General features: G+C 40.8%; 1 protein-coding gene across 1 annotated transcript in view; it reads right to left on the bottom strand.

Annotated features, from left to right (window-relative positions):
• The window catches only part of LOC147697775 (E3 ubiquitin-protein ligase TRIM39-like), a 367,381-nt gene that overhangs the window by 166,960 nt on the left and 176,632 nt on the right, over window positions 1-23,789 (bottom strand). The gene's annotated exons all lie outside the window — the stretch shown is intronic.

The raw sequence follows: 23,789 nt of genomic DNA, 5'->3' as shown, positions 1-23,789 counted from the left end.
TTATTCACCATTTTTACTGTGCCTGAGTAAATTCGTTTTTGTATTTTTCGGTCAATGTAATGATGAATGCAACCTGGTGTTTTTTAATTTGTCTTCTGCACTTTTATAGATCGCATACTCGAAACAAAGTATTATTTATTGATTGATGAAACATGATTATTGATTGATTGATAAAACATGATTAGTGCTAGAATTAAAGAAAAGTTTACCCTCTCGCATGATTTTGAAGGCCTAACAGAACAGAATCTTTACTATTGCGAAACATGTTGACTGTGACGGCTTGAAATATTGAATGAACATCAATCCATGATAACTGGCATTTGATTAATCAAAGATTCCTAAAATTGTGCACTTTGATTGCTTTCCTTTTTGTTTAATTGTGTGCCAGTGTAATATTGAATGTGGATGGAAAATACAATTTGGAATGCTAATCTAGCACTGTTTACTGTGGTTTTTATCCACACTTAAAACAGTAACATAGGGTACTTTAGTTGATGGACACTATCTGGTCAGTTAAGACTACAGGCTTAGTCGTGTGAGTCGAGGTACGGCCTTAGGAAAAAAATGTTTTTTCCTTTCATATATCCTGATTTTCTGTGAGAATCGAATAAACACAGAGGGAGGCAAGTTTCCATGTATTTCAGTGCAGGATTAGTAAGCAAGTTTTATCAGACCATGCTGTTTGTGTAAGTTGCATTTTCATTTCCCTTAGTTCTTCATTGTCTGGGTTTTTTATGTTGGTCAGGGCTGGCAATGAAAGCCTTTTGATGCCCCTCTGCCAATGCACGATGATTGCAGCCCTCCTTCTAAGTTTGTGGAATGTCCTGGTTCCTGTTGTCCAAAATCTGTTCATCCTAATTACTTTATCTAATAGGCATTAATTAGGTTTTCTTCTCGACCTTCGTCAATCTGGACGATTCAGAGCAGGCCACAGGTGCAGTATTCATGATCCAATGAGCATGGGTGTATTGCAGCACAGAGAATGTATACAAAAATAGAGGCTGACCCAAGAACTTTGCTAAGATCTTGCTGAGGGGCTGAAACATCTTTAACAAACTCAACTTAAGGATAAACACTTGCTGGGAGAACAATATTTTATTTCATTGATCTATTGCATAGATTTTTACCACTTATGGAAACGAGATTTACTACACTAATGTGTTTTATTTCTGAGACATTCCCCACCGCTTCCAACTAATATGCGGCTTTATATTGCAAATTCACTCCATCTACTTCTTAATATGGTTATTGCTATATAGTGTGTAGAGTTATGAAAAACCATTAAAAAAGCAAAATGTAAAAAAAAAAAATTGCATGGGCGGGTTCATATATCTCTGATCACAGAGGGTTGATCTCACTTCCAGGAGCGTGTTGAACACCAGTCATGTTTACTCATAGATTACCCATTTATGAATCAGACAGAAGCTTCCCCCGTCCCCATGGTTTAAGGCACCCCCAAAATGACTGCCTCAAACATTGTCTGCCCGGTAACTGAGGCACAATGGGTATGTGGTGCTCAGTCAAGTTCTCTGTGGCAGTGGTGCTGCAGGTCAAGGCTGCTCCCTTGAAGACTGCACACCCTACCTGGCTTGTAAGCTCTTGAGCTCAGGTGTAGCTCAGAGAGGCAGGGTGGATATATCAATCAGCTACACACAGACTCAGCAGGGCTCACAGAGATGTCAAGGGTGTACTGCACCCTCCATGTACTGTGTAAAGCTTCCACTTTTGAGCACCCGGAACGACCTCAGCATGCTTTTCATAGCAGTCTCAGGCTACTAGCACCTACATGCCAAGCACATGTAGTTGGCCCACCAAAATAGAAAGAAAGTGCAGAGCAGGGGGTATATAATTTGCCAAATGTACAATACTGTATGAAAGCACTGCATCTAGATTCCTCCATGCCTCAGAGGGTAGCTAAAAATGTACTACTAAACATGTGTTCAAACATGCGCTGAATGCTCATTTCAGTCTTTAGATCACGTTCTCAGTAGTGTGTTGAAATATTGTAGCAGCCTTGGTACCTCCTTGTCCCTCAGTGAAATTAGGGCTTACAGACACAGCACAGATCCATGTTCCAGTAAGAAATGGCCCGGAGTTGTGCAAACTGCAACATACTAACTTCAGTGGAGAGGTGAGCCCCGGGCATGGGCGCGTGCAGAGCAAGAAGCCCCAGCATAAAAACCCAAATATCCCTTCCACTGGTGTTTTCCATTCCAGGAACCAGCCAGTAAAAAGTGTGGCTCCATACACCCCAGATACAAAATTGTATGCCAAACTCTTTATTTTAATTTTTTTCAGTTGAAAGAGCTTTATTGAAGTAATTAATAACATCGGTACAATATACAACAGTACTTATAAGGAAGACAGCAAGGAAGTAGCAAACTGAATATATAATTTGATGGAATAAAGGACACAAGAAGTCTACCAATTATATAGAGATATTCCAGAGAAGAAATAGTAAACAATTGTACCTAGAAACAAAGTAGCATTTTACAATTTTTCAGAAGAAGGGAAAACCCAGAAAAGGGAGAAAGAAGAAAAAGAAAGAAAGAGAGAAAGAACAGAGGAGGGGGAGAAAATAAAAGGAAGAGAATAAAGAAAAAAAAGATATAGTAGTATCTTCAACTGATATCGTATTAAAACTTTAACATTATAGTAATCATAATGGTTCCTAAAACTACAAAAATAGCTGTACATTTGACTTATACCAACTTAAAATAGGGGAAAAGAATAAAATACTCATGGTCGTTTGATTTGATTTGATTTGATTTATGGTTTCTATAGTGCCCGAATCACCCCCGTCGGGGTATCTCAGCGCTTTGACTGCTAGTGGCCATTGATAAATGAAGGAGCTATCTTGATTACGTAGTGCAAATGCGGATAAATGATTGGTAAGTGGAGACCAAAAGGCTTCTTTATGAATAAGTTGTTGAGAAGTTTTGGCGGAAGCTCTGTCCAGTCTGTGATGATAGCAAAGAAGAAGGTTCCACCAGGCAGAGAAAGAAACCTTAGAGGCGTCGTTCCAAATAGAGGTGATTACCGGGAAAGCCATAGCAATTAACAAGTCCACAAATGTGGCCACCTTGAGAGATCCGAACCAATTTTCAGAGTTACTTCCCACAAATATGGAGTAAATACCAAAGGGAAATTTAATAGAACAAATGGAGGAGATTGACTCACATATCTTAGACCAAAATCGGGCTATATTAGGGCAAAGAAAAAAGGAGTGCATTAAAGAGCCTGGGGTATTATGACATACCCAACAGTTCGGAGATAAGGCTGAACTATACTTGGAGAGAGATAATAGAGTTTAAAAAAATCTTTGATAAAAATAATAAATAGTCTGAGTGGTACTAGAAGTATATGAGGTGTGGTGTATGCATGTCCAGATGGAGTTCCATGTGTGAACAGAAATGGTACGCTGTAAATCAGATTCCCATAAGAGCTCAACTTTACTTTAAGGGTGGCTAGGAGAAGAAACATTAAGGTGTTTGTAAACTTGAGAGGCTCTAACTAATAAAGGGGGAAGTGGATAAAGGTTCAAACAGAGGGTCCTGAGAAGGGAGGGGAGATCCAGAAAGAATAGAAAGCTGATCCATCAAGAGGAATCGTAAAGAATGGTACCTAAGAAATGAGGAAGCAGGTAGGTCAAATGTGGACTGAACCTCTTATAGGGAAAGACAACAGGAATCCTGTATTAGTTGCTTAACCAGGAGGATCCCTTTTGCAGCCCATGTTTTCCATAAAATAGTGTGATTGAACAGCTTAATACATTTGTTATCCTAGAGAGGTGAGTCTAAAAATATCTGTAATGGGCTGTGAGATTTGCACTTAATAGGATGAAAAGTTGAAATGAATTTTGAAATCGTCGGGTAGTTAAAAGAACGAGGAGGGTGGGTAAAACTGATCAAGAGAAAAAAAGGGAAAGGAGAAATCAGAGATTCCTCCAATCTGTGCCATACAGAAGTGAAAGTTCCTCCCGAAGAAGATAAATATGGTAACACTTGGTGAATTAGAAAAGAGGAATGATACTGTCGAAAATTGGGAAAGTGGACACCTCCCCGATCCTTAGGAGCAGAGAGAAGGGCTAAAGAAATACGGCCTTCCAACCGTTCCGAAGAAATTTACTCAAAATCCCATTAAGGGTTTAAAAAAACTTCAATGGAAGTTTCACTGGTAACATGGACAAATAAAAGTTGATGATGGGGAGCAACATCATTTTAATTGTGTCCAATCTACCCCACCATGACAAAAAGGGGAGACCATCTGCCTATCATGTTATTTACTTTTAAAAGGACCTCTTCCAAATTAAACTGAATCATTTTTCTAATGGAAGAAGAATATTTCATCCCCAAGCAAGTAATATTATTAGTTGTCCATTTAAAGTCAATTCCTTCAAATATACTCCTTATACAATATTTATTTAAAGGAAGCACTTCAGATTTGGAAAAATTAAACTTATAACCAGGCAAGGCCGCATAGGTAGAAAGAAGTTCGGTAAAAGCGGGCAAAGAGTTTAGAAGGATCAGAAACATATAACATAATATCATCCGCGTAAGTAGTACATTTAATTTCAACAGGTTTATGCGTAAAGCCTCGGAAGATGGAGGAGGGTCGTAGAGATTGAAGAAAAGGCTCAAGGGAGAGGATAAAAAGTAAAGGGCAAAGAGGACATTCCTGACGAGTACCCCTTTGTAAAGGGAAATAAGAGGATTGAGAGCCATTAACAAAAACTGAAGTGGTTGGGAAGGAATACAACAAATTGATAAGAGACAAAATAGAGGGACCAAAACCACGCCATTTAAGGGCACGCCTCATGAAAAGCCAATTAACGCGATCAAAAGCTTTTTCCGCGTTAAGGGTTATGGCAGCGATAGAGGAGGAGCTCTTAGGTGCAAGATGTGTAATGTTGAGGAAAGTTCTGGAATTATCAGCAATAGTTCTTCTCTTTGAAACCTTGTTTGTTATGAACCAATCAAATCAGGAAGTACTTGATTGATATGAAGGGCTAACACCTTGGCAAGTATCTTGCCATCAAGATTGATCAATGATATGGGACTATAGTTGGCACACCGGGACGGGTCTTTATCTTTTTTAGGAATTAAACAAATCAGAGCCTGGAGAAAAGAGCCTCGAGCCTCACCATTAAACATTTTGTTTTTGAAAAAGAGATAAAAGATGAGGCAGAAGGATGGGAGAAAAGCAGAAATAGAACTCAGCAGGGAGACCGCCAGGGGCCTTATCTTTAGGTAACATGGACAAAGCAGATTTTATCTCAGAAAGAGATATATCTTTTTCCAAAATAGAACAATCAGGAACAGGGGAAGAGCGGGGAGGTAATGAGTTAAAAAAAGAGTCCAAATCTGCATCCGAAGGAGAAGATTCAGGAGTATAAAGGGTCTTATAGAAATCTCTAAAACAATTCAATATTTCTTCATCTTTAAAGCGGGGAATATCACGATCATCAATAATTTTGACTATTCTAGATCTTTGAGATTTAATCTTCAAGTAGTTCACCAACAGTTTACCCGCTCGATTACGACTACCGTAGAATTTAGAGTTAATTTTTAAGAACGTCCCCAAGGCTTCTTTCATAGATTTTCTATTAAAGTCAAGTTTTGCTTGGACCAGAGCCTTGAGGGTATCAACTTTTTGGAAGAAAAATATGCATGTTCCAATTCCTTAATGAAGAGAGAAAAGCAGTGGATTCCTTGCGATATTGTTTCCTTTTGCTAGCAACATAATCTATAATGAAGCCTCTGGCTGTTGCTTTGAAAGCATCCCAGACAGTATGAAAGGGCAGATCTGGACTAGCATTAAGGAGAAAGAATTCAGATACAAAATCTTTAAAGCGTTCGAGAAAGGAGGAATCTTTAAGAAGGTAATTATTAAAACGCCAACTACGAGATTTAGAGGGTAAGGAAGGAAGATCTATACTAATCAAAACAGGAGCGTAAGAATGGAACCAATCTCTGCATGCAATAGGTTGGAAAGGAGGTGTGGGCTTAAGAAAATATAATCAATTCTAGAGGTAGAGTTATGAGTGGGGGAATAAAATGTATATTCTAAACTATATGGATTACATATTCTCCAGGCGTCAACTAGGCCCCTCGCACGGATGGTCCCAGAAAAAAGTCTTTTGCAATTTATTAGGAATATACCTAGAAGAGGATTTCCTATCCGTGAAAGGGTCCATGACCTGATTGCAGTTACCACCCATTATGAGATTAGAGTCAGAGCATGCATGATGAATATGTGACATGGATTGCCAGAATTGTGAGTCAATGCCTGTGGGGCCATAAATGTTAAGCAAAGAAACATGGGATCCGTTAATAAGAGTATGAAGAAGTAGCCAACGTCCATCTTCATCCTTCTCTTGTTTTTCGATCATAAGGGATAAGGATTTATGAAAGAGTATCACCACTCCATTTTTTCTGTCTTTAGATGGGGAACTATAAACATGTCCTACCCATAGCTTTTTAAGGGAATTAACATCATTATCATTAAGGTGTATTTCTTGTAGCATTGCAAATTTACATTGGAACTTGGAGAGATGGGTTAGTACCCGCTGCTTTTTAACTGGGTATGTAATCCCTTTACATTCTATGAGATAATCCGAACATTGTCATTCATTGAAAGGCAAAAAAGACATCAATACTAACAAGAACATTACAGAATTCAATAAAAGTATACAGTCAATATACAAGCAACCAAAAACAATAAGGTTAATGTATTGAAGAGCAAGCAAATGAGCATAAAAAAGAATATGAAAAAGGTAAAACATGATGATTACAAAGAGGAAGAGAAGAGTAAGAAATAATGAAGATACACTCAAAAAGGAAGATACGAAGTCAGAAGATGAGAAAGAGAGAGATAAAAAAAGGAAAAATGGACAAAGATGAGAAAGTAAAGAAAGAAAAAGTAGAAGAAATAAGTGATAGAAAACGAGCAGTTGACAGAAAGCCAGGAGACTATCCAGATATCCAGAGTGAGGAAAATACCATAGGAGGGCGAGAAGCTGCAGAAAGAGAAAGACAGCAGAACCAACACAACACAGACAACCGAGACCGGTGAGAGCCAGTCAATAAAGATTAATAAATATAAATAGATAGTAGGAAGGGAGTGAAATATATAAGAATAAGTCAAGGGAGACCATCTACGAACTAAAAATAAAAAAGGATGACAACAACAACCAGAATAACCTGTTAAATAGGTAACACTTACCAAACATTCGGGATAACCGTGAACCCTGGGGTCATAAACAAAAGGGCAGGGGGTAGGAGGACATCCGGGGAATGGATCAGTACAATAATATAAACAGCTATAAAAGAGAAAAAAGAAGACATGAAAAATTACAAAATGAAGTAACCACTAAAAGGATTAACAAGTCATAACAACTAAACAAGAACAACATCTGAAGACCATGGACAACAACATCGTAGACGGTGGAAGTTTTCAGAACATTAGAATAAGGACATTAATGTAAAAAAACAGAACACAAACAGATTGGATGATGCAGCTCAGGACCCTCCAAAGTCCATCTCGTCTCCTTTGTGGCGAGAAATAAATTGTCTTAAGTCGTCAGGTCGATCGAAGGAAAAGGAGTGGACCTCTCTTTGTAGGTAACTTTAAAGAAGCAGGGATGCACTAGACCATATATGGCATTCATGGATCGAAGAGCCGGACGAAGAGAAAGAAATGCCTTGCGACGGGCGGCAGTAGCGCGGTCCACATCCTGAGAGAAGAAAACATTTTGGCCAGACCACAACATCTGCTTCCTTGACTTTGCCGCTGAGAGGACCATTAAAAGTTCAGTATATTCCAAAAACAAAACAATTATCCCTCTGGGACGTTGTGCTGACGATGATGAAGATGGACCAGAAGTTTTAGGGCCGATGCGATGAGCACACTGTAAATTAAGAGTTGTACCATCTTTGAACCCAACAATCTTGGGAATGTGAATTTTTAAGAAAGCAAGCAAATCAGACCCCTCCTCTCCTTCAGGAATACCATAAATTTAAAGGTTATTGCTTCTGCTGCGGTTTTCTAAGTCTTCCGATTGCATCTTGAGGACAGCAATCTCTTTAGACATAGCAGCAACTTGAGGTGTCAAATCCTGGGTATCACTGATCCTTTGTTCCACAACAGACATTCTTGATTCCAGGTTAGACCATCTCTCATCTAACCTCTGAAGGGTGGCATTGGTATCAATAATAAAGGGCTTATTCAACTTTATCTCTTCCATGAGGTCTTCCATTGTTATGGGTAATGGAGACTTGGTGGGTGACTTAGGTTCCTTCTTGTAACGTTTAGGAGGAGCAACTGGATTAGGTACCTTACGAGAGGAAGACAAACCTGCTGAGATGGTTCTCTGACCAAGAGAAGGAGAAGGCTCATGAAGATATAAATGTTGAGGACTTAAAAGGTTAAAAAAATGTGCATCATATAACAACAAAGTCTGAATCTTATAGAGCTATCTATTTTTTACTCTTGGCTCAACACAGCTGGAATGAGACAATTGACTTTGTTGAGACAGTGGCGGGGAAATGAACCAACGGCCACCAACCAGATCTACTAGCTGTCGCCCTACACTGAGAGAGATTGGCCTACTAATAACTGAGGCACTCAGAATCCGAAGAGCTCAGCCCAGCTCTCCTATGCTGAAGGAAGCGTAATCTATAAAGCAGAGCAGAGCAAGAACTATGAAGCCCTGCGCAAGATACACACCAGCTGGCTCCAATTGGACAGATGCTACCAGCTGCAAGTGGTAATCCAAGGTACGTCACAGAAAGGTGTCACACATGAGGGAGCAAGTGCCATACACAGACTCAATAGGTACAAAAAAAGTCAATGTGATAGCAGGTAAAGATATCTCTACTGTATTTAAGTAGAACACATTTTTAAAGGCATTGCATGTAAAGGGGAACTCGCATTTATGAGGGCAAAGTTAGAAGTGAATAGCCTAAAAAAAGGAGTATATCCATCCCGTATGCATTGAAACATGACTTAATAGCTGTCTTCATCAATTGGAATCTAATAGAGAACATGACTATTAGTGCAAGAGAGCAAGCGCCACACAGTCACATGAGGAGTAATGTTTCCTGACAGAAAACTTTACATAAAGCAGACATTGGGGAAGCGATTGACAGAAAAGCCCATTTCAGTCATGAAATCATACCCAAGTATATAAAAGTTGCCTAACTTTTTTGTGGATATCATTAATGTAGACGCAAAGTCCCATTAAGCAGAACAGCTGTGGGGGAAGAACTGTTACTCAGGTCCAAACTCTGTGAGGGATACAAAATGGCAGTCGTGGTCAAAAAAACAGTGTGCGCCTCAAAATACAGCCAGATTTAAAAAGAATTGAGGTTGAGGAGAAAACATTTGAAAGGCACCTGTCCTCCTCAGAAGCTTATCAAGGAACACGGCGTACCTGCATGCCACCAGCTGAAGCGCTGAAGCAGAACTGCAATGCACACAAAATGGCGGCCGCGATCCACACAGGGAGCGCACCGCACAACAAAGTCCAGTTTCAGCAGTATAGCGGCTCACAGCAGCATGTAGAAGGGTGTTTCGGAAGCAGCAACCATTCCAATGGCTAAATCTGCAAATGAAAGTCCCCGCAGAGCTGTACTATTGGTCGCCCTTCCATCTCGGTCGGGAGCAAGATCAGCCCACTACCATCTCAGTCGGCGCTCAAGCCACGCCCCCCATAAACTCTTTATTAAATGAATACATTTTGTTGGTGCAATCGGAAATCCCACTCATAGCCAGAAAACATTAGATATGGAGGCTGGGGGCAGGGTATTACTTGTTTTCCTCAGTTCTTTTTAAGGCTCCCCAGGTTGACTTAGTATGTAGTAACGGGGCAAGGAGGAAGGTTTGGGTCCTGTATCTGAACTGGCTTGGACCACTCAAATATACTCAACAAACAAAATAGCCAGACAGATTTATTTTTTAGATTTTTGATACCACCCAGCCTATCAGTTCTGGGGGATCACCTATTTTATTTTAGTATTTTTATCTTTTTAGAAAAACATTTTACCATTTGATTTGTATATGTCATCAAACGGACAGTCCGCGAACAGTGAAAAAATACATACAGACAAGTAAAGTGTGCATAAATATACAAGTGCTATACAAGTGCTCAAAATCTATATAATCAATACTATCAGTTCATATAGGCAACACCAAAAACAATTTAATCAAATACCTAACAATTAATTCACATTAGGAACCAGTCCTTTGTATTAGGTACGAGAAGACAGGCGGACAAACAATTCAAAAACACTGCCTGCCTGTCTTACTAAACCAGGGATAGGGAAGTAAATTGTAGGGTTGCAAAACTAGGGATGGCAGGATGTATAAATTTGAATGGCCCTAGTGGCACCCTTCTTCTTTTTCCCGGGCTTGGGGTCAACGCGTTTCGAACCACAATATTAGTATGGGTTCTCCTCAGGACACGGACTGGATGGAGCCGAAACTGAACATGACACTTTATTGTCACTCATGTATCGTTGCAGGAAAGTGGATGGCCATCGTTGGTTCGAAACACGTTGACCCCAACCCCCAAACACTCGCAAATTACCACCCTCTTCAAGAGGGTGGTAAAGCAGTCTCAATTTGGAAGGTGTCCCCAGGGGACCCCTTACACTTTGTGACTGTCTCTAAAAATATTTTTTAAGTGCAGGCAGTGGCCCCAGGGACAACTGCCTGCCCTTAAAAAAATAAACGAAAACGTTTCATTTTAAAAAAAAATGCATCCAATTTTCCTTTAAGGAAAACGAGCTGTATTTAAAAAAAAAAAAGATGCTTTATTAAAAAGCAGTCCCGGACATGGTGGTCTGCTGAGCCTAGCAGGCCAGCATCCCTGGGAGGGCTGGCATTCCCAATGGGCTCGCAAATTGTGACAGGCTCATTATTATTATTAATGAGCCTCGCAATTTGCGACCCCATTGGGAAAGGCAAAACAGTGTAATAACACTGTTGTACATTTCATTTAGCGCCTCGCAATTTGCGAATCACAATGAGTCGCAAATAGCGAGGCACTAAATGAAAGGGTCGTATATCTTGCCCCAGGTTCCTTGCGAGAATTCACTTTAAAGAATCATCTTATAGAAAAAGATAATATATGCTCCACCAGTAGTCAAAGTCTTACTTGCCTAGCCCCAAGGACTTAACTGTGTGGTGGAGCAGCTTAATTTTAGCTCCACTCCGATACCATTCTTATTTCAGTTAATTTATATAAGTTACTACTTCTTTAGTTTGTGTGTTATAAACATTTAATAAACTAGGTGGGATTTAGAATGTATTACTGAAATGCTCCATGATAACCTTTAACAAAGTCATTTAATAAATGGATACTATTGTTGAATATGTTATTGGAAAGGTAGCCCTTACTCACCAAGAACCTAGAGAGATGGTTCATGCATTCTATGATAGATTGTGGGATGGACATGTTGTAACCTAAGGACATGGGGTAGTTTGTGTCTAGAGTTCAATAACACTTAATTTGCTGGCAAAATAAGTCAATTTATGAGATTTTACGTTATGCCATTTATAGCCATGACGATATTGAGATGAAGCAGATGAGGCTTAAGGAGAAGCTAATGATTGTGCAGATGTAGGCAGCTCAGAGGGGTGTCAGAACTAGCCCTTTATGGGAAATGTGGCCCCTATGCAGGGTGCTTTCCGACATGGAGCATTTGTGTTGCAAGGTGGAGGAGGTTTCCAGGTGTAAGGTAGAAGTTGAGGTATTCATATTGATCCGAGTACTGGGATTGATGTGGCCACTTTGAAAAAGTCAAATCCATGTCATTATTGTAATAGATTGGGGAATTGGAAATGAGAATGTCATCTTAATCCAGCTATTCAAGGACAAAATGCAGGGTCAGCTCAGCCTCAAAATAGTAACCCGATGCAGTTGCAAAATGGACCGAGGCCAAAACCTTAAAACCTCTGATGCCTCAGCAGAATGCCAATAACCCAAGGTTCAACCCAAACCAGATCCCAAACATGAATCAGAATTCTTTCCAGAACCAAAATATAGCTCAGCAGTTTCCTGCGTTTGAGCCATCTGAAATCTAAGGGTGCGATCACTTCTCCTGATGGTGCCTGAGAGGAGAGGATGATTGTGCACTTGGAGCAGTCTTGTAGGTAGAGCAAATTGGCCCATTTGTAGATGCTGAAGTAGATGGCCACCCCGTCACATCCCTAATTGATACTGGTGCTACCCCCTTTACTGTGATAACAGTGGAGATTCCAAACCTACCCCTCTTGGGATGAAAAATCCATGTTGTAGGAGTAGCAAATAAGCAAATGACTAGTTCCTTGACCAAAGAGGTCTCTGTAAATATAGGGTCTTTCAGTGAGAATCATCAATATGTGGTATGCGATTCCAGCCCTGTGTGTTTGTTTGTGAAGTGGTTTGTTAGGCAAGTTAAATTGTACAATTTACTGCACACCATAGGGCATTGAGCTTCTGACGAATGATGAAGCTATTGCCTTCAAGATTGCAAATCAGAATTTGGTTGTTATAATGTTCCCTGTGATGGCAGTTGATATGATGGCTGGGATGCTGTAAGGATTGTAGTTTGAGATTTCTCAGGAAAGGTTATTGGCCCCATTTAAGGAGTTGAGCCTGTCCAGATACAAGTAAAGCCTAATGCCATATATCCAAGAACCGCTCAGTACAATCTGACCCCAGAAACGGTTGCTGGTTATCACTCTGGTGATTAGGAACATGATCCAGCTGGGGATTTTGAAAGAAATAATGGGGAGTCAAATAACATTTTGATCCACTGTTGTTCCGTGGTACTGAATCCAGCTATGTTTCAATTTTAAATTCCATATGTCAAAGTTAAGTCAAAGAAGGCTTTATTCAATTGATTAGGCAAACAATCATAAAAGCACAAGATTACAAAGTACATTAAAACAATTCATAGGTTATAAGTTCATACATTATTTTACATAAACTCCAGTTGAAAGAATTAAAAAAGTATTAAACTTACAAAAGCCCTCATCTCATTAAGAACAGTTAAATGTGCATTTGTTTCCTTTGGCTCAAAGCTTTTTTCAAGAAAATTGTTATCCTAAAAACACTATGCCCATTATATAAATATTGTAATGCCAAAAAAGCAGGGCAGCATTGGCGAAGCCCAAACTGTTTTAGGATAGGAACTAGGAGCAGGCTCCTTGCAGCGGAATAAAACCTACAAAAGAGAATGACATGAATCGTGGATTGTGGGGAGATGTTATCACAGGGGCATAGCTGGAGGTCTTGAGACCAGTCATTCGTTATGGGAAAAGTGACTAGTCTATGAAAGACCCCCAGCCTAAATCGAGTTAGTAAAAACCTGTCATAGGCACCAGGTACAAAAGTTAAATAGCGTTGAATATTAAAAGTGGTTAAAACCAACTGATTGCGCAGGACTGTGGGTTTTAAAATCTCAGATGACATTCTAATGGTATCCAGGAGCAAAATAACCTCTTTTCTTAATTCCTTCCTTGTTATTGCCCTAATGGTAGAAGGATTAGTAAAATACTCTAGACGGCCAAGATCTTTTAAAACATTTAAAACATATCTTAGCCATGGTATCCTCATTACATCTTCCAGTTTCAAAATATCTGAAAGGATATCTCTGTTCAATTTGGCCTCTTCTTTGGTCCAGAGCATGTGAAGCAGAATGTTTCACTGTCATTGACCATTGCCAGGCATTTTTCTCTGTACCGTTGCATGAGAACAGTCAGTTTCTCTTCACTCTCTGGTTCAGCAGAAGTGTTTTGGCATGATGTCAAGTTCCTCAAGGGTACACATCTTCAACCAGATGTTGAAAAAGAATCTGGAATCTTTGATCATGCCCTGCAATTCAGTGTTGGTCCAGTATATTGATGACCTACTGATTGCATCAAATACTTGCCAAGCTTGTAAGATTGATACTATTGCCTTATTGAACCATTTGGCCAAATAGGGATATAAAGTGTCCTCCAACAAGTTGCAGTACTTTTTAACAGAGGTCCTGTATCTAGGACATCATTTTGTGAGAGCTGCAAGAAAGGTGTCACAGGAAAGAATCTTGGCAATCATGCAGATGGATCCGTCAATGATTCAGAAAGAAGTCTGGATGTTTTTAGGAATAGTTGAATACTGTAACCAGTGAATGCCCAACTTTTATCTAGTGGCTAAGCCATTAAAGAGGCTGACACACAAAGATGTGTTGGCTCCTTTGTCTTGGGACAATGACTGTTTGATTGTGTTCCTAGATAGCGAGAGTGAGTCTCTGTCGTGCCCCGGCGCTAGGAATTCTTGACTACAACAAAGCATTTTCACTTTTCTAGAGTGAGAGGGAGAGGTGTGCACTCTCAGTCTTGACACAGAATAATCGGGGTGCCAGGAGGGCTATTGCATATTTTTTAGCTACATTAGATCCCATAGCCTCAGCGCTGCTTGGATGTTTGAAATCCTTGGCAGCCGCAGGTGCCAGTATCGAAAGGTGTGAAAACATTGTAATGGGTCACCCAGTAACTGTCTATGGTTCCCACTCTGATAACATTTTGTTGACTAGAACAAGTACGCAGCACCTGTCGAATAACCGCCTTACTAAGTGCGAAGGGTTATTTTGGCAGATGAGAACGTCATGTTAAAACATTGTGCTGTTCTGAATCCTGCTATTTTGTTACCTCTTCCTGATTGTGATGTCAATTCTGATGAAGTAGAACACAACTGTCTCAATGTCACTGAGGTGTGCACCAAACCCAGACCAGATGGACAAGATGAACCACTACCTGGCCGCAGGTGCCAGTATCGAAAGGTGTGAAAACATTGTAATGGGTCACCCAGTAACTGTCTATGGTTCCCACTCTGATAACATTTTGTTGACTAGAACAAGTACGCAGCACCTGTCGAATAACCGCCTTACTAAGTGCGAAGGGTTATTTTGGCAGATGAGAACGTCATGTTAAAACATTGTGCTGTTCTGAATCCTGCTATTTTGTTACCTCTTCCTGATTGTGATGTCAATTCTGATGAAGTAGAACACAACTGTCTCAATGTCACTGAGGTGTGCACCAAACCCAGACCAGATGGACAAGATGAACCACTACCTGAAACTGACTATGCACTGTTGGTGGATGGTTCATATTTACGAGACCAAAAAGGAACTCTGTGCTGCTTATGTAGTGTGTATTGTGTCAGGGGTAGTGGAAGCTGCCTTGTTAGATGAAGTATTTTCCGTTCAGGTAGCTGAATTGATTGCCCTTACAATAGCATACTGTGTTTCAGATCAGATAAAGGTGATGAGTTTTCACGGATTGTAAGTGTTCGGTGTGGTGCACTACTCCAAACAGTTATGGGCTCAAAGGGGGTTCATGACCTCATCAGGATCCCCCATTCACAATGGAGAGCAAGTACATAAGCTGTTGGAGGCCTTGCGGTTACTTGCATAAGGTGTGGTCATGAAATGTTCTGTACATTGCAAAGGAGATGATTATGTGAATGTTGGCAACAGATACGGCGATGAAGTCGCAAAATATTGTGCTCATAATGCTTGTACTTTTAATGGAGAGTAAACCAATGAGGGAACAGATGAAACTGTTGCCAATACTTGGGAAGTGGTTAAGAGGTTGCAAGAGGAAGTGACAGAGACAGAGCAGCAGAGTCGGGAAAGGACAGGTTGTGTAAAAAGAGAGGATGACATTTGTGTTTCAGGAGATGGAAGACCTGTGTTGCATAACAGTTTATTGCCACCTATGGCTGGGCATTACCATGGACCGATGCATGTAGGAAGAGATGCCATGGTCAGGTTGTTCGGCTGACGTGATTCAGTCCCAAGTTCAGATTGATGGCAGAAACGTTGTGTCATAGGTGTGTTGTTTGCCAACAGATGAATGTGGGGAAAACAACTGTAGTTACACTGAGTCACATAGGGAGGTCGGGAGGTCCTTTCAACAGAATGCAGCTTGACTTTATTAAGATGCCTGTGTACAATCGACTGAGATACGTTTTGGTGGTGGTGTGCATTTTTTCATGTTGGGTTGAAGCCTATCGGACTACAAGGTGTGATAGTCTCACTGTACCTAAGCTGCTTTTGAGGGAACTTATCCCTAGGTTTGAATTTCCAACTTCTCTGGAGTCAGACCGAGGATTCATTTTAATAATTAGGTCCTGAGAATGTTGTGCGCAGCATTACAAGTGGAGCAGAGACTACATTGCAGTTATTGGCCTGAGGCTTCTGTCATTGTGGAACAGGTCTTTGGAACACTGAAATCCAGATTGGCTAAAGTGTGTGCTTCAATATCTCTGAAATGGCCTGATGCGTTTCTTCTTCTGTTGATAAGTCTCTGCGGTTTCCGTGATCGGAGACTTGGGTTTTCTCCTTATGAAATTATCATGGGGAGAGCTAAGTGATTACCAACTGGGCTGCAAAAGTTCTTGTGAATATCACAGATCACCTAATCTTAGATTAATGCAAAGGATTGCCTGACATGTTGCATTCTGTGTCTCATCAGGTTGAAGCAGCCACAGCCGCTCCTCATCGGGAGCAGTGCCATGATCTCAGTCCCTGTGACTAAGTCTTGGTGGAAAAACACGTGGGGAAGTGTTGCCGGAACCTCGTTAGCATGGCCCTAACCAAGTGATCCTTGTCACCACAACTGCTGTGAAGTGCGAAGGCCTCCCTAACTGGATGCATCCTGCCCGTGCTCGCAGAGTTCAGTGTCCCCTGGATGAAATTACAGCACCTCTCCCAGAAGACCAGAAGCACCAGTGGTGGCTGAGAAGCCACAGGAACAGGTTAGTCAAGAGGTCGGGGACCAGCCAGACCCTGGAAAAGCACTTGATCAGTCTGAGGGATGTCTTGACGAAATGGCAGGTAATGAAGAAACTTGTTCTGTGGTGGTAAATGAGGTAGATTCAGACCTAAGTATTGACACTTGTGTAGATGAGGTAGATTCATACCTAAGTGTCCTTTGTCTGACACTAGACAAAGGACCTAGTGTTGTAGAACCGTCAGTAGCAGCGAGGGAATGTTGGCCCAGAAAGCAAGAATGGTAGAGACTGAAGTTGCAAACCGAACGTAAGCTCCCAGCTATTCCGGAAGCATTTGAAGAGTCCGATCTGAGTGAACAAGAGGCTAGGAACCTGCTTTGAGGAGGTCAAAGAGGTTGAGGTTGCCTTGTAGGAGATACTCTTCTCCTGAGTGGACATACTTGGCTGCAAATGAGCTAGAGAGAGAGTTCGGAGAATTCTAGGACTTTATTGAAGGGTCATCTGCTATTACCTGACTTCACTATATCAATTATACCTACTAATACACCTTCCCATTCCAACAAGAGTTAGCCATGTCAGACATGTTGTCCTGGTTATGATTGATTTTCCTATGTTGGATTCAAGAGAATCACCTGTGGAACTGAACAAATTGTGTCATTTTATTTTGGAACTAGACTTCATTAGACTATTTGTCACCAGAACACTTTGGGACTAACTTTACATAATGAAACTTTATAATTTGCTTGAAAGGGATAAGAAGATTACCTTGGGCCGAGTGGAAGAAGAATAAACTTAGGGTTGCCTTGAGAAGAACATGGAGTAGGGCTAGGAAAGTCTCACAAAGATGTGTATATAGTGCTGTTGTACATCACAAACTTGGTTTTGCTTTTGCCCAGGTAGAGATCAACAAGGAAGACTCTGTTGCTGCTATGCTCCACCCACTGGTCTGATTTGAGTCACGTTATGGAAACTAACTAATATTATCTTAGGTCCTAGGGATTACTGTGTTAATTGTAGTTGTAGTAATAATTATTTTGCTGCTTCTTGGGTTTCATTCCCCTGTATGTAATGTTGTAGAGGAGAAGGTTCCATCTAAACCCAAATAATAACATGTAGCTAATAAAAACTTCCATTAGGTGATTTAGATTTGCATACTAATTTATCTAAAGGGGATTACATGTTAAATGCATATACCAGATTACTTTATGAATTTGTCAATGCCAAGGATGCAAGGGATTGCTGCATTTGAATGCAAGTGCCTGCCTCAGTGGCTGAAGACATCCCTTACCACCATTTACATTTAACATATGGGGTTTCTTGTAGTTTGATACTGAGTCTCTTCTATAGACAAAGCGATTTCCAGTATTACTCTTCAAATTATGATTTAGTTCTTTCAGAAGTTACCATGGTTAAACACTTGAATCAACAGGCATGTTCTCAAATAAGTGAGCCTGTTCGAAGATACTTCGTACCTGTCAAAACATTAGACACAGCCTACGCTCATCAACATAATTCGACTCGTTTGTTAACGGCTATGGAACATAAGTTTATATATTTAGTATAAGATAGATTTCGAGCAGTATTAGGAAATATCATTGGATTAACCAAGATAACCAGTTGGTCACAAGAGGAAGTGGATCATAAAATGGCAGGAGGTACTGGAGCATTATCCTTAGATCCCCAAACATACAGGGAAATTATGAGTAAATTGGATCACACTTTTGAAGTCAGAGCACAATGGGAATTATACTCAAATGTAGATGATAGTGGAATTCCTGGGGTTGACTTTATTTGTGGAAAAAATGAATATTTCAAATTGCCTAGAAAATGGTATGGCACTTGTTATCTAGGTATAGTTTTTCCTAAGATATACCATGTAGAGAATCTTGCTTATCCCATATGGAAGCAGCAAATTAGATCACAGAGAGGAGCTAATGCTGGAACAATTGTTGGAGATATATTTGGCACAATTATTCCAAATGTACGGGGTGATACTAAATGATATTAAGATTAGAAAGTTGTCCACAGTAGTTCATAAGTTGTCTACAAGTACAGCAGGAGCTTTGATTCGTGTAGCAACTGATATGACTGCTATTAAGTCAATTGTTTTGTAGAATAGACTTGCGTTAAACATCCTGCTTGCAAAAGAAGGCGGAGTCTGCCGAATGTCAAAGGTTCAGCAGTGCTGTGCATATATTCCAGATACCAGCAAGGATTTACAGAAATATATCAAGAATATTACTGATTTGCAGAAGGATTCATGTGGGCTGCCAGCGGCAGGTGCCTAGGAGGCGAGCGAAAATAGATTGAGTGCAGTTGGAAATTGGTTTGGAAATTTGGTGAGTGGATTATTGGGATCTATTTGACGTCTCTTGTGATTATTGTGCTCTGTGCAATAGTTGGAATTTTGTCTTTTAAGGTCTACCAAAGGGATGAAAGCAAAAAAGGGGGTGAAGAGAAAGAGATCTGATGTGGAACTCTAAAAGAAGCAGAGCAGTTATTATCAGCATATAAAACTTCTTGAAGAACTTAGACGAAAAGGCAATTAAGACTACAAGGTTTGAATCGGTTATCTGATAAGATCTAGAGATTGAAGTGATGGTTTGATTTGCCATCAGAGGGGATTGGAGCAGCTTAATTAAGCTCCTGTCCTATGCATTACTTCTTTTTGCTATTTTATGTAGTTTCCAACTTTTTTAGTTTGTGTGTTCTAAGCTTTTAATATACTAAGGGTGATTTTGAATGTATTACTGAAATGCCACATGATAACTTTTCACAAAGTACTTTAATAAGTGAATATTAATGTTGAAAATGTTATTAGATATGTAGCCCTTACTCACAATTATTCGAATTATTTAAATCTGACACACCATTAATGTAACTGATTTATTTCACCTAATATTTACACATGTATTCATTTAAAAGTATGTGCACAGATATTCAAATGCTGGAATGCACTCTAACTGCTATGTTAACTTAGCGTAACCAAAGGCCTTAAGCTTCTGAGTTTCAATGTTTACTTTCACGTCAGAGTGGTTTTGTTTGGAAATTCTCTCCTCGGCAGGTGCAGATACAAGACTTAGGGCCTCATTAGGATGGAGGATTTTCCGCATCCTCCGGACCGGCGGAAGCCACCGCCGGCCTGGAGGATGCGGAAAATCCTCTGCGGACCCACCAAGACCCACCGCCACATTAGGATGGCTGGTGGGTCCTGGTTTCCGTCCGCAGCTTTTCCTCCGCGGTTGGCTTACAACCGCGGCGGAAAAGCACTAATATGGTGACGGTGTCTCTCAGACACCGTCAGCCAGATTAGGATGTGCATGGAAACATGCTTTTCCGCGGCGGCTTTCCCGCCGTGGAAAAGCATGTGTAACTTCACTGCGGGGGCCCGTTGCGGGACCCCTAGGTGAAGGGGGTGGGGGGTGCACATGGGGGGTACCTATGGTACCCCCCTGCATTTGTATGCAGTAAGCGGCAGGCACCGCGCAGTGCCTGCCACTTTCTACATACAAATGCAATGCGTGCGTTTTTAACATTGCTGCGGGTGCAGCTTGAAGCTCCACCCGCAGCAATGTTAAAAATAGAGGATGTGACCGCAACCCTTGCGGTCACATCCTAATTGCACAGGAGGGAACTCTGCATGCCATGCGGAGGTTCCCTCCTGCTCTGGGGTCGCGGACGGACGCAAGTCCGTCCGCGATCCTAATGACCCCCTTAGTTAGAATTATGCACTTTTTGTTTTTAGTGATATTGAGGGACTGGAGGAATTTCTCGAAATGTTATCAGGGTGGGAGATGAGTTTCCATGGCAGCGAGGGACGCTCAAGGACAATGAAATATGCCCCCACAAGAGTGTGGAAGAATAGCTGAATGTTGCTACACTCTACCTAAAACAAGGGAAATGTACTGAAAAGTGATGCTGTTCGTTACTTTGAATGCTTGTGTGTTAACAGATGTTTTATTGTTAGAGACCAGAACCCTTTAGGATTTCACAAAATACAGACTTCTAATGTTATTCCTCTCACTGTGTTGCTTCATGTTGTTCTTTGTAGGGTGGAAGTACATTTACGAAAGAGTCCCTGATGCTGACACCTGTTCCTTGCTTCCCATTGCTTACTAGTGTTTCCCTGAAGTTAGTATAGAGTAGGATAAGATAGATTTATCAGAAATAAAAAATGATTAAGCAAAAAGGGTCGAATTCTGCAAATAAACCTAGAGATTCTTTTTCTCATCTTTTGTATTGCAGCCACTGAGTTTTTGCTGTGTTTCTTATTGTTTATACAGAAATATTAGGAGGTCCTGGTTCATTCTGTGATACTATATTTCTATAATTTGCTTCTGAACCTCATTTATATTAGTTTGTTTTTGAGTTTGTAATAAAACCCTTGAACTTTGTTTAGTAGTCTTAGTCTTATTGAGTGAAAATGTTGTTACACTGTTATTGGATTTTGTAATTTATGTTTATTCCCTCTTACCTCTAATGCAAAGGTCCACCGACCAAGCAGAGAAAAGCAGTACCAGCAAAAGAGCATTCTCAGTTGGGAAACACTTACTGGTGGAACCATTCTTCAAATTCTATAACCTGTCACGATGAAATAACCTGCCACAGTCCTACAGGAGCTAACAAACACACAAGTATGCTGAGGTGGATGAATCTCTATGATTAGAGCTCAGTTCAGGTGGACACCTTCAACGCAAAATGCCACTGAAATAATACAGTTGGAGTCAAATGTGTGCACTTAACAGAGAAACAGAACTTATGTATACAGTCTTTACTAGCTTCAGCTTAGCACTGTGAGGTTGAGTCACTCAGCAGGATAGAAAACAGATGCTTCATTATGGAGTGGCTCAGGTTAGCGTTAAAGAGGTTCTTGAGGAGACTTTGCCTGGTGTATTTTCTGAAGTTATTTATGAGTTTACTAAGGTACTGTACAAGGGAAAAGTGGAGGGTTGAGGCAAAAGAGGTCTGTTCCATTCAATGACATCACAAACACACATGCCATACACCTGATCACACACACACAAAAAGGGGAAACAAGGGGAGATACAGGACACCACATTGACCCAAAAGTTATGGGAATTGGAGCAGACCTACAAGAGAGGTAGTGCAAGCCTGTGATCCCTGTAAGGTAGAACTCCTTCCAACCCGTTCTTTAAGAGAACTGACAAAGAAGTGAGCTATCAAGGGCTTCCAACATTGGATGCTTATGTTTGCACCTGGCAGATATCCAGGACAGGGATTGCAGCCATCTAGAACAAGACAGTATGAAAATTCCCCTCTAGGCAGTCGGCCGCAAGGTTGGTGCCACAAGTGGTGAATAGCAGATGTATTCAACTCAATGTTCTCCTCCGGACCCTCTGCTCTGTGTCACCAGCCACTCCATCCTCAGGAATGGTTGGTGGGTATCAGGTCACATTAAGGTATCATCAAATAGAAGTTCAATACAGATTGTACTTGGATCCATCCTACTCTTGGAGATCTCTTCTTACCCTGTCTAATACTGAGAGTCACGTTCCAAGCCAGGGTGTTCCTGCAGGGTGCTGAGTCATTTCTCTCTAAGATGCAACTAAACACTGCATGACTCTCTTTTCAGATGACTCACACCCCATAAACTTTCTATCCCATGCAAGTATCAAAACTGCTGATCCACTTATCAGGCCAGCCACTGGGGCACAACGGACAAATTAACAGCCAGGCCCAGACCATGAAGATTAAACCCATCCTTCGCCCATTGCTAAGATATCCATTGGCTGTCCCATTCTAATTAGTCCATGTTCTGTATACCTACCGATGGAGGTCAATAGGAGCATTCATCCTGTTCATGCTGACCCCCCCTCCCCCAAATATGGTATTGCCACTGTAAACATGCATTCATTCTGAGGAGAAAAAAACCTACAAATAGTTTTACCCTTTTGGTCTTCATCACAGGAACATGCCAGGGGAGAGCATCAGAACTTCATATATGTAAGTTTTATTTTTTTTGCTACTAAGTTTGGTGCCATTTGGTGAATCATCACAAAACTTTTCAACAAAAAATGTATGCACCTCAGCTCCTTTCATGTACTTCCTATAAATCTTTATAGGATCTGCGTGTTTAGACAACATAAACTGTGGGATTGGTGTTCAGACTGATTCCAGACACCCCCACCGGATATGTTCACCTGTATACCAGGTAGCTTACACTGCCACTATGTGCCCCTCTCACCAAGGAGCGAATAGTTTCTGGCAACTATCGAGCATGACAACCCTGACTCCTCAGGGATTGTGGAAACAGTACAGTACTTTCGGCAGTCACTCGTGCTCACTTTGTCTCAGAGAGATACACAGAATAAAAGATGGGGACGTTTTCAATAAGCATTTAGTGAACCAGCGTCAATCTAGTGTAAAATTTGTGTACTGCAATAGCCATAAGACAGAAACAGATGTATATGGTTATAAGCACCAACAGAGTAAATAGATGGTAGAATTCTACCATCGTGCTAAAACAATCAATATATGCAGGCATATAAATACATGACAGTAATAATGCATACTCCTACGATGCCAATCCTAACTAGATGTACCTAAATGTACCTACCATGTATGTAGCATAACCCTTAGGATAGAGCCAACCCCATTACCTGATGTGAGGAAATGAAGGACCCTGTCTTGGTCTCAAGTTGGACACCCTGCGAGGGATGTCAGACCACTGCGTCCTGGAGGATCTGCATGCAGGGACCTCGGTGTCTCATGTCAGTGGGTCAGTATGGAAGTCTTACTCCTCTACCTGACTCAGTGAATATGTGGTATTTATATACCCAAGAGGTACCCTCAGGGGTTCTACCTTGTCTTGTCATGTCAGCCGAGGATGACGATAGTGATGAACCTAATACACAGTTATTATGAGGAAGATGGCAATCCTGCTGTGCATCTGAGAATCCTCATTCATAATATATGAGGCTAGTTTTTGGAGAAAACCAGACGTCATTTATGCAGCACCTAATTAGGTAAAAGGTCAGCACCAAAACCATTATGTAGTACAATG

Source organism: Lissotriton vulgaris, chromosome 8, assembly GCF_964263255.1.
Source record: "Lissotriton vulgaris chromosome 8, aLisVul1.2, whole genome shotgun sequence".
Classification (NCBI taxonomy): Eukaryota; Metazoa; Chordata; class Amphibia; order Caudata; family Salamandridae; genus Lissotriton; species Lissotriton vulgaris.
This window is presented reverse-complemented; position numbering and strand designations above follow the sequence as displayed.